The 10884-nt window shown below is 40.7% G+C and overlaps 1 long non-coding RNA gene across 1 annotated transcript; it reads left to right on the top strand.

Annotated features, from left to right (window-relative positions):
- Positions 1 to 919: 919 nt before the first annotated feature.
- LOC148790056 (uncharacterized) lies at positions 920 to 2285 on the top strand. The gene is made up of 2 exons (XR_016079891.1): positions 920 to 1353; positions 1935 to 2285. It is a non-coding gene; the product is annotated as an uncharacterized LOC148790056 (long non-coding RNA).
- The last annotated feature ends 8599 nt before the right edge of the window (positions 2286 to 10884 follow it).

The following is a 10884-nucleotide window of genomic DNA, read 5'->3' as shown; positions in this document are numbered from 1 at the left end:
GCTAATGCAAAAACCGGTGATACCGGTTCGGTTAACCGAACCGTGGACAGCCCTAATGTTGGTAATCTCCAGCACCGACGTATGTAATCATTGCTAGGGGTGAAATTCACCCAACACGCTGAACCCACCCAGTATCTAATCAATCCAGTCTGCCTATTCACTTGACGGATTTAAAAATGGGTTCATCAATCCGTTAAATCAATTTAAATGGATTGAGTTGTGGATAATTATTATGTTAACTACTAAAATATAAGTATTAATTCTTTAGCCATTTTTTTAACGGAAAAATACAAATAGGCCTAATGCAGTTTCTGATTTTCACTATAGGAATATAAACATTAAAAAGGCAAAAAATCACACTCTATGCATCCACCTATGCATCAATTCCAAGCTGACACCTACTTCAAATGTATTTTGAGCCTACAAATTCTGACCCTGGGCTGAATCGTCATTCTCTAGGTTTTTATGGATTATTCCACTTGACAAATCGAAATGGTTATACGTTCTGCGAATTGACAGGGCGCTCCAGCTTAAAAATCTCTATTTACGGGTTGCTCCACCTACACGCTAGCTATGCGTTTGTTAAAATTCCAAATATCCCCCTTGACTTCCTAACCTTTGTTCGCTCGATCAACTCCTATATTCGTCCTCCTCTTCCTCGACTCTCAACTAGGGGTGAGCATAATTCGGTTAAAACCGAATAACCAAACCGAAAATTTTGGTTTTGGTTTTTTTGGTTTGGTTGTTTTGGTTTTTGGTTAAATTGGTTCGACTATTTCGGTTTTTGGTTATTTTAGTTTTCGATTTCGGTTTTTGGAATTAAAATTTTGGTTAACTGAATTAACCAAACTTTTTATTATTATATATAATATATAATATGTAATATATATTATAATATATATAATAAAGTATATATTATTAAAATTCGATTTTAACCGAAAACCGAACCAAAAATTTTGGTTTCGGTTATTTCGGTTTTTCTAAATTTCGGTTTCGTTCGATTTTTAAAATTTCGGTTCACATTCGTCTCTCGACACTCCACCACCGAGGCTCACATTCGTCTTTCTTCTCTCCTAACTCTTGCTACACCTCATCAATCGTCTTCTCGCCTTCTTCTTTCCTAACTCCTCATCGGTCGTTATTCTCCCCTCCGGGTTTTAGCAAGGTGACGATAGTGCGTCAATAACCTCGCTTCCAGCTGTTGTCGGAGTTTTCCTCATCATTAACGTTGAAAGCAACTAGCTAGACCTAAAGAATCAGACGGCTTAGATTTTGAGGCACTTAAATCTCTCTTGGACGCAGTTTCGAAGTTGGACGACTGGTTGCTGAGCTGGTGGGAAAGCTTTCTGAAAGGTAGATTATAGTTTTTCTGTCGCTCTCCCTCTGAAAGGTAGATTATAGTTTTTCTGAAAGCTGGTGGGAAAGCTTTCTGATTGGGAAAGCTTTCTGTTTCTCAATTTTTGTTTAGTATTAATTTGGATTCTTTTGATCGTATTAAGTTGGTTGAATCCATAGGGTTTTGTAATGTGACATCTATAGTCATGGAGTAAAACCTACCAACAGATTTCCTTGTAGATTTCCCAGGTTTCTTCACTTCCAGTTTGTCTTTCCGTCAAAATTTTGCAGTTATTTGCTATGATCGTGGTCTGTAGTTAGGCTTCCGGCGTTTTCCTGGTCCTTCATCATTTTCATTGCGCTGCATGGTGTTTTTTATTTTCCCTGCAATATTGATGTCCATGGAAACCATTTTATGCTATTTTGGGTGTCTTTATGTGCTTCTCCTTGAAACTGTTTATGCTTCTCCATTTATGATTATGGATCGGTCGATCTTCTTAGGGTTTCATAATTCATCGATAAATTCTGTTGCTACAATGGTGTGGGTATGTTTTCTTGCATTTCGTGAGCTCTAAACAAAAACAACAATTTTTTGGCAGGTCAATATGGGAATCCAATACAAAGCTACTGTGGCTTCTCTTTTCCTTTCTTCCTTTTGTTTCCTCTGCTCTAAACAAAAACAACAATTAATTAACATAGTGTTTTTTCTATCTTGACACAGGTCGTCGCTTGCTATTTCCATTCGAAATACAAGTCTAGACTTAGACTGTCTAGCACCTACAAGAAAAATGGTTTCCTTTTGTTTCCTTAGTCCATCATGCACGATGACATTTTTCTTGGTTAGCTTATTTGTTATTTGTCAGATTCCATCGAGTTTGAATTTCTTCTTGATGTATTGTCTGAATTTTTTAGCATGAACAGAATGCATAATTGCCGACAATTTTGGCCGACGGAGCGAAACGGAGCTTTATTCAAAAATTTTGTTTTGTTTGGTCGAGCTGAACCGTAACGCAAATCGGGCTGCCGTTCGACCCCTGCCAATAATACCCTACCACGTTGTGTTGTGTCTGTCCCGCGACCCATCCGTAACCTTACTGCATGGGCGCCTCACTTGACCAAGTTGCCCCTGAGTGGTCGGTGGACCGAAGGAGGGGTGCTTTTGTTGCCAAACCATGTCAGGGCTCTCTGGAATATCCCAATGTTCACGTCCAGCATAAACGGAACACATAATTACCGATAGTCTTGACCGATGGAGCGAAACGAAAATTTATCCTGTTTAGCTCCATCGAGCCGAACCGTAACTTCGATCAGGCTGTCGTTCGACCCCTACCAAATACCATTATGTGATAATATCCTACCACGTAGTGTTGGGCCTGTGGCCCACCCATAACCCTACCCCATGAATGCCTCACGTGGCCAAGTTCATGAAGTTGCCCCCTTGAGTGGCAAGTAGACCAAAGGAGGGGTGCGTTGGCTGCCAAATCGGGACTGAGTACTCCGGAATGTTCCAATGTTCACATCCGGCCCAAACGGAATGCATACTTGCCGACGAAGCAAAAGAGAGCTTTTGGATAAAGCACCGTTTAGCTCCATCGAACCAAACCGTAACTTTAATCAGGCTGCAGTTCAACCCCTGCCATTATGCGCCTCACGTGGCCAAATTCACCAAATTGCCCCTGGGTGGATGGTGGACCAAAGGAGTGGTGTGTTGGCCGCCAAATCGGAATAGGACACTCTGACATATTCCAACATTCACATCTAGCACGAATAGAATGCATAATTGACAACGGCCTTTGCCAACGGAGCGAAACGGATAAAGCTTTGTTTCTCTCCGTCGATCAGAACCATAACTCCAATCGGGTTGCAATTCAACCCTTGCTATTATGGGACAGTACCCTATCACGTCGATCTGATTCCGTGGTCCATCCATAACCCTACCGCATGGGCGTCTCATGCGGCCAAATTCACCAAGTTGCCCCATGAGTGGCCGGTGGGCCAAAGGAGGGGTGCTTTAACTGCCAAACCAGGATAGGATACTTCGGAATATCCCAATGTTCACTTCTGGCATGAATGGAACGCACGAGGGGTGCTTTAACTGCCAAACCAGGATAGGATACTTCGGAATATCCCAATGTTCACTTCTGGCATGAATGAAACGCACAATTTTCGACAGCCTTGGTCGATAGAGCAAAACAGAGCTTTATCCAAAAGCTCCACTTCGCTATGTCGAGTCGAACCATAATGCCGATCGAGCCGCCGTTTAACCCTTGCCATTATGGGACAATACCCTACCATGTCGTGCTGGTTCCGCGGCCCATCCATAACCCTACCCCATAGGCGGTTCACGTAGCCAAATTCACCAACTTGTCCCCTAAGTGGCCAATGGACCAAAGGAGGATTGCAAATAAATACAGAAAAAACAGAAAATAAAACAAAAAATTGCAAAAAAATAAAGACAAAACAGAAAATTGCAAACAAATACAGAAAAAAACACAGAAACAAAAACTGAAAAATAAAACAAAAAAGTGCAGATAAATACAGAAAAGTACAGAAAAAAAATAAAACAAATAATTGCAAAAAAATACAGAAAAAAAAACAGAAAATGGCAAGGTGGACTTATCAATTCAAGCTCAAAAAACAACAAATCATTTTACAATAAAATAGAAAAAAAATATAGGAAGAAAAGCTGAAATGATATAGTTGCTTTTCAAACCTATAATCATTTCCTTCTGGTAATTGCAAAATGGACAAATTTTCTTTTTTTTTTTTTGAAATTTATAACATCTAAATATGATTAGTTGAAAGTTTAAGTAATATACCAAAAATTGCAAAATATCAATGAACTATTTATTGGGTGTAAAGTAATATATTTATAGTCTGGGGACTTTCAATTTCTCACCTTTAAGAAATGGAAAATTTAGAGGGAAATAACATGTTCAAAATAAATGCCCAAGTTATAAATGAAACTTCTTCCTTGTACATGGTATATACTTAGATCTTGAAGATTACGTTTTTTATTGAAGAGTAGATATTAAAGATTATCTGGGATGGCCTTGTAGAAGCTCCTTTGAAGGTCATCTTTGTGCTTGGAGAGATAAGCAGCTTCCCCCATGTATGCCAAAATTAAGCAAGGATAATCAACCAATGTAAATGCAATCTGCAATAAACAGCACATGGTGATAAGGTCTACATAAATTATTAGGAAATGACATGAGTTCTGGCTGCCAACCCAAGGATAAGGAAAATTTTTCATATAAGATGGAACATTTATGTGCTGAACTTTGCAAAACGTTCATCCAGAAAAAATAGGTGATTAGTATTACCCTTATAGAAAGGTGGGAGAAATGGCCAAGATCAGCAAACATAGACTTCGCCCCTAAGGAAGCAAAAAAACTTTTATCAGAAGTAATGTAAAAGAAGCAACTTCAACACTTAAATTTCATAATGGATATCAACCTACCTGTAATGCATAGAACAATGCCTCCAAGTGAACTCCATCCATCTTTTTCAGCCTTGCTAAAAATGTTGAATGCATGATATGGTGATAACTCGAGGGTTCCATTTGATTATATTGTAAATGTCCACCCCACTAATGCATAGGAGCCAAGCTATCAATATTGGAGCGAAGGTAACTCCAATCTGTTGGGTTTTAATCTCTATATATATTCAATGAAACAATTGCATTGATGGGCTATTTTATAAGTGGGCTTAATTAAGTGATTCGGTTATGTAAAGCCCATAGACTTTAATAAGTAGGTATGGGGTTTAATGGGTGGATACCATATTTGACCCATATAGGCTTAATGGGATCCTATTAGGTCAAAATATAAAGACTCCTAGGTTATGGCTCCCAATATAAATCATTCAGCCGCCCTCTATTTTCTCCCCATCAGAGATAGAGAGTTGAGAGAACCTCAAGCAAAGAAGGATTTAACTAAGGAAAACCACACCTGTTGACATAGTCATTTTATTCATTTATTCCGCAAAGGTTCGACTGCTGCGATGGATACAGGTATTTATATCGGAATTTCCTTGATAACTACAGCATAATGTATCTTGGGTGCAACAAAGTCTCTTGTTCTTTGTATGTTCTTTGTATTGGTCTGTATCTACACAACCTTGCGAGTCCCATAATGCTGAAGAGCGAATAGTCCCACCAATATAATACAGGAAATGAATACAATATAATCTGCATTTCAGAGAGCCTCTGCAAACTTACCGGACAGCTGTTGCAAATTCGTCATCCGCCGTTGCAAGTATTGGCCACCGCAACTCTTACTACTATAAACTCACCGTCACCAATTGCCATTAATCACCGTTGATCAGTGTGTGTTGCCGTCGGATGCCGGAGGTGTTGGCTGCCACAGGTGGTCGGTTGGGTGTGAGGGTTGAGAGGAGGAACGGGGGTAGAACAAAAATGGGGTTCTAACCCTAAAGGGACTAAACATTCAATTCTGGGTTGGGGATATTGAAGGTATTTTATTTTTTGTTTTTTTTTTTATTTAAAACATTGAAAATAAAAAAGAGTAACCCGTGAACCGCTGCCTGGGTTGAACGATTTAGCGGTCTAACTGCCCAGGTCAACGATTTTTTGACTTTTCAATGTTTTTTTTAGAAATTTTCGGTTTTTAGTATAACCGGACCCAAAGGTTTGACTGGTTACCAGTTTTTCCGATCCGGTCCAGTTTTGAAAACCATGGGGTTATGTATGAGCCGCGGGACTGGCACGACGTGGTAGGTTATTATTCTATAATGGCAAGGGTCGAATGGCAGCCCGATTGGAGTTATAGTTCGGCTCGATAGAGCGAAACAGAGCTTTTGGATAAATCTTTGTTTCACTTCGTCAGCCATGGCTGTCGGAAATTATGCATTCCATTCGGGCTGGATGTGAACATTAGAACATTATGGAGTGCTCTGTCCCGATTTGGCGGCCAACACACCCCTCCTTCGGTCTAGTTGCCATTCATGGGGCAACTTGGTAAATTTGGCCATGTGAGATGCCCATGGGGTAGGGTTATGGATGGGCTGCGGGACCGGCATGACATGGTAGGGTATTGTCCCATAATGGCAAGGGTTGAATTGAGTAACGATCAGAGTTATGGTTCGCTCAATGGAGCGAAACAAAGCTTTAGGATAAAGCTCCATTTCGCTCCGTCGGCTAAGGTTGTCGGCAATTATGTGTTCCGTTCATGCTAGATGTGAACATTGGAACATTACTGAGTGCCCCGTTCCGATTTGGCGGCCAATGTACCCTCCTCCTTTGGTCCACCGGCCACTCAGGATGTATCTTGGTGAATTTGGCCACGTGAGGTGCCCATGCAATAGGGTTATGGATGGGCCACGGGATTGGCATGACATAGTAGGGTATAGTACCATAATGGCAAGGGTCGAACGGTGACCCGATCGAAGTTACAGTTTGGCTTGACGGATAAAGCTCTGTTTCGCTCCACCGACCAAGGCCGTCGGCAATTATGTGTACCGTTCTTGCCAGATGTGAACATTGTAATATTCCGGAGTGCCTCATCATAATTTAGTGGCCAACGCACCCCTCTTATGGTCCACCTACTACTCATGGGGCATCTTGGAGAATTTGGTCACGTGAGGCTCCCAAGGGGTAGGGTTTTGGATGGGCCGCGGGACTAGCATGATGTGGTAAGGTATTATCCCATAATGGTAGGGATTGAACGACAGCTTGATCGGAGTTACGGTTCGCTCTGTTTCACTCCGTCGGCCAAGGCTGTCAGCAATTATGTGTTCCGTTAGTGTTGGATGTGAAAATTGGGATATTCTGAAGTCCCATATCCTGGTTTGGTGGCCAACACACTCCTCTTTTGGTCCACCGACCACTCAGGAGGAAACTTGGTGAATTTAGCCATGTGAGGTGCCCATGGGGTAGGGTTATGGATGGGCCGTGGGACCGGCACGACGTGGTAGGGTATTGTCCTATAATGGCAGGGGTCGAAACGGCCGCCTGATTGGAATTACAGTTCAGCTTTCGCTCCGTCAACCAAGGCCGTCGGCAATTATGCGTTCCATTCGTGCTTGATGTAAACATTGGGATATTTCGGAGTGCCCCGTCCTAGTTTGGCAGTCAATACACCCCTCCTTTGGTCAATTGGCCACTCAAGGGGCAACTTGGTGAATTTGACCATGTGAGGCACCCAAGGGGTAGGGTTATGGATGAACTGCAAAACTAGCACGACATGATAGGGTATTGTCCCATAATGGCAGGGGTCGAACAACAGCCCGATTGGAGTTACGATTTGGTTCGACAGAGCGAAACGAAGCTTTTGGACAAATCTTCCTTTCACTCCGTCAGCCATGGCCTTCGGCAATTATGCATTCCATTCAGGCTGGATGTGAACATTAGTACATTTCGGAGTGCCCTGTTCTGATTTGACGGCCAACATACCCCTCCTTTAGTCTACTTGCCATTCAAGGGGTAACTTGGTGAATTTGGCCACATGTGGCGCCCATGGGGTAGGGTGAAGGATGGGCCGCGGGACTGACACGACGTGGTAGGGTATTGTCCTATAATGGCAGGGGTCAAACGGCCGTTCGACCGGAGTTACGGTTTGGCTCGATAGAGTGCCCTGTCCTAGTTTGGCAGTTAAATCACCCCTCCTTTGGTCCACCGGCCACTCAGGGGGCAACTTGGTGAATTTGGCCACATAAGGCACCCAAGGGATAGGATTACAGGACCGGCACAACATGGTAGGGTATTGTCCCATAATGGCAGGGGACCCAAGCAAAATCGTCAGCCATGGTTGTCGATAATTATGCATTCTATTCGGGCTGGATGTAAACATTGGAACATTTCGAAGTATCCCGTCCCGATTTAACAACCATGCTTTTCTTTTTCTCTTATCTAAGAAAAAAAAAAAATTCAACAGGACATCAACAAGAAATTGAAACTCGAAGGAATCTGACAAATAACAAATAAGCTGAACTGAAGAAAAATGTCATCTTGCGAATGATGGACTAAGGAAACAAAAGCTAATTAAGCATTTTTCTTGTAGGTGCTAGACAGACTAGACTTGTATCTGGGATGGAAATAACAAGCGACCTATGTCAAGATAGAAAAAACACTATATGTTCATGTTTAGGCAAGCAAATATCGCAAACATCCTGTTACTCGCGACCCACCGAAAAGTAGCACTTTGAAAATGGTACCCACAAATTAGACCTACCAGTGTCAAAAATCACAGTGAACTTCTGAGGGGGAGTTCCAATACTAATCTCTCAAATACTGGGCATCCCTAGTTCTTAAGTGATATTGTCATATTATGTCAGTAGCTCCAGAGTCCCTCAGGCTTAAGTAGAGCAGCAAGCCGGTTATTCTGGTTGAGTTTCTTCTTCTTCCGCTCAATTCTAAACAGCCCATCATTGGGCGAAGAAAAGACCAGAGGAATCAAAAGGAACGAAAGGAAAAGAGAAGCCACAGTAGCTTTGTATTTGATTCCCATATTGATCTGCCAAAAAATTGTTGCTTTTGTATTTGGTTCCCAACCGATAACATATATACTGTATGCCAAGAGAATTTCATCCCATGTGAATACAAGGATAATGAACCTGGGTACATAAGATGTTAAATTGCATTGGGATGAACCAAAAGGGCATTTTCTTTTAATTGATTTGTACTGGGCTTTCAGATTTAGGGATAGTGAATCAAAACAGAAAATTGAGGCTAAGAAAATGATTGGTCAATTCTGTCTTACACTATTAACGCAGGATGATGTATTTTGAGGTTAACATTCTACGCACTTGTACTCGGTAGCCCATTAGGTTCTATTGTATAGTAGCAGAAGCAGACTTATTTTGTATGCGATAGTATTAACTTTGTATGCCACCAATAAATCATTTAAATGTAGGAAAAATGGTAATTCTTGAGTCCTTTGCCACAGGTTTCTTTAATCTAACATTTTAATTTGTATATTTTAGCATATTAGGATTAGTTCCAAGAGTCGTACCAATTTATTTTGCTACTTTTGCTCACCAGTTTCTGTTATGCAGAATAAAGTGTAGATTCATGGTATTATTTATTGATTTGCATGCTTAACATCACTGTTTTCAAAACTGACTGGACCGGATGGTCGGAGCGGAAAAACCGGGGACCAGCTATATCCGTTTTCCTTCAAAACCGTTGATTTTAGTCAGCAAAATCGTTGAACCAGTCGGTTAATCATTCGAACCGTTCGAACAGTTTTAACCGTTTTCCAATTTTTTTAATTTTTTTGTCAGAACGGACCGGTCGTTCGAGTTGAACAGTCAGACCATTTGAACCGATAACCGGACCCCTCACCGGTTCGTTTTTAAAAACCATGCTTGACATTGTAATTGTCTTCATATTTCTCATAGTTATTTTTTTAGCATTTTCTTATACATCCTTTATCATTATTCTTTCGGTGACACCAGCGACCTTCCCTTAAATACTAGATATTTATGATGGTGACATATCCATTTTCCCTTTCGTGTCATCTTCTCCCAAAACTTCTCTTACTTAATACATGATGGTGGGGTTGCAATATTGCATGGTGCTAATAACACCAATATTCCATACCAAGAACTAGTGTTTGAAATTAATCACTTTCATAAGTCTATTCTCCAACCTTCTAGTTTATTATCTCTTAAAGGATATTATAGCGTTCATGGCTCCCATTAGACATTCATTCCTAAGACAATTAGCAGCCTGAGCCCGGATTATAAGAGTACTCCCTTATAGCACTCGTAACGCCCATCAGATTTTATCAACTCCGACTGCTCCCTAGTAGTCCCTAGTCTAAAAAGAAGAACAAATATGAGAACCTAGGATTGTGTTGTCCTTTCTTAAGTCTGTGGACTGAAAATCGCTCTTTAAGACCCGGAAAAGAAGCCCAAAGTTTAGAACTGTGCTTTAATGTAGAATAGATATCTTGACCCAGATTTATAAATACCCGTAAATCAAGATCAGACCCGTTTATGTCATGTGAAAACTAGGTTTCCTCAAGGTACATTGTTCAAACCTGTATAGACCTTTTCTACATTGCTTTGAGTTGTTTACCAAAACGAAAAATCAGGAGTCTTAGTTTCAATTCTATCCAAAAGCGTATATAGCTTGGATAGATTATGTTTTCAATGCCAATAAAGTTTGTTAGCTTGGATAGTTTGCTTGTTAGACATACATTCACCAACAAATTTAGCTACATTTACTTTGGTGTGACTAACGAGTAGATCGAACTCATATTTGCTGTAGTGGTCTAGGTTTGTCGCAGGTTACAAATTTATAAAGTTGAACTGAAGTAGAAGGCATTTGATTTCAAGCTTAAAAGAAGTGGTTGAATCGAGTTAAGCTCCATTTTTTTTTTCAGTTCCCTCCGAAAGTAGAGGCAAACTTGGTCCTAGCATTTAATTCTTTCTCAACTGACCAACACATGAGTTTAGTGCTTTAATAATTTTTTTTCTTCTTTTTCAAAAAAAAAAACCCCTATTTCAGCAAGGTTTTTCCAATCAAATAGTTAATATAAAAAAATGCTTTCAATACCTCTTCCTAAAATATATTATTATTTGGTT

This window comes from Nelumbo nucifera, chromosome 8, assembly GCF_055504915.1.
Source record: "Nelumbo nucifera cultivar China Antique chromosome 8, China Antique-T2T, whole genome shotgun sequence".
NCBI classification, from domain to species: Eukaryota; Viridiplantae; Streptophyta; class Magnoliopsida; order Proteales; family Nelumbonaceae; genus Nelumbo; species Nelumbo nucifera.
Note: the sequence above shows the minus strand (reverse complement) of the source record. Positions and strands in the feature narration are given on the sequence as shown.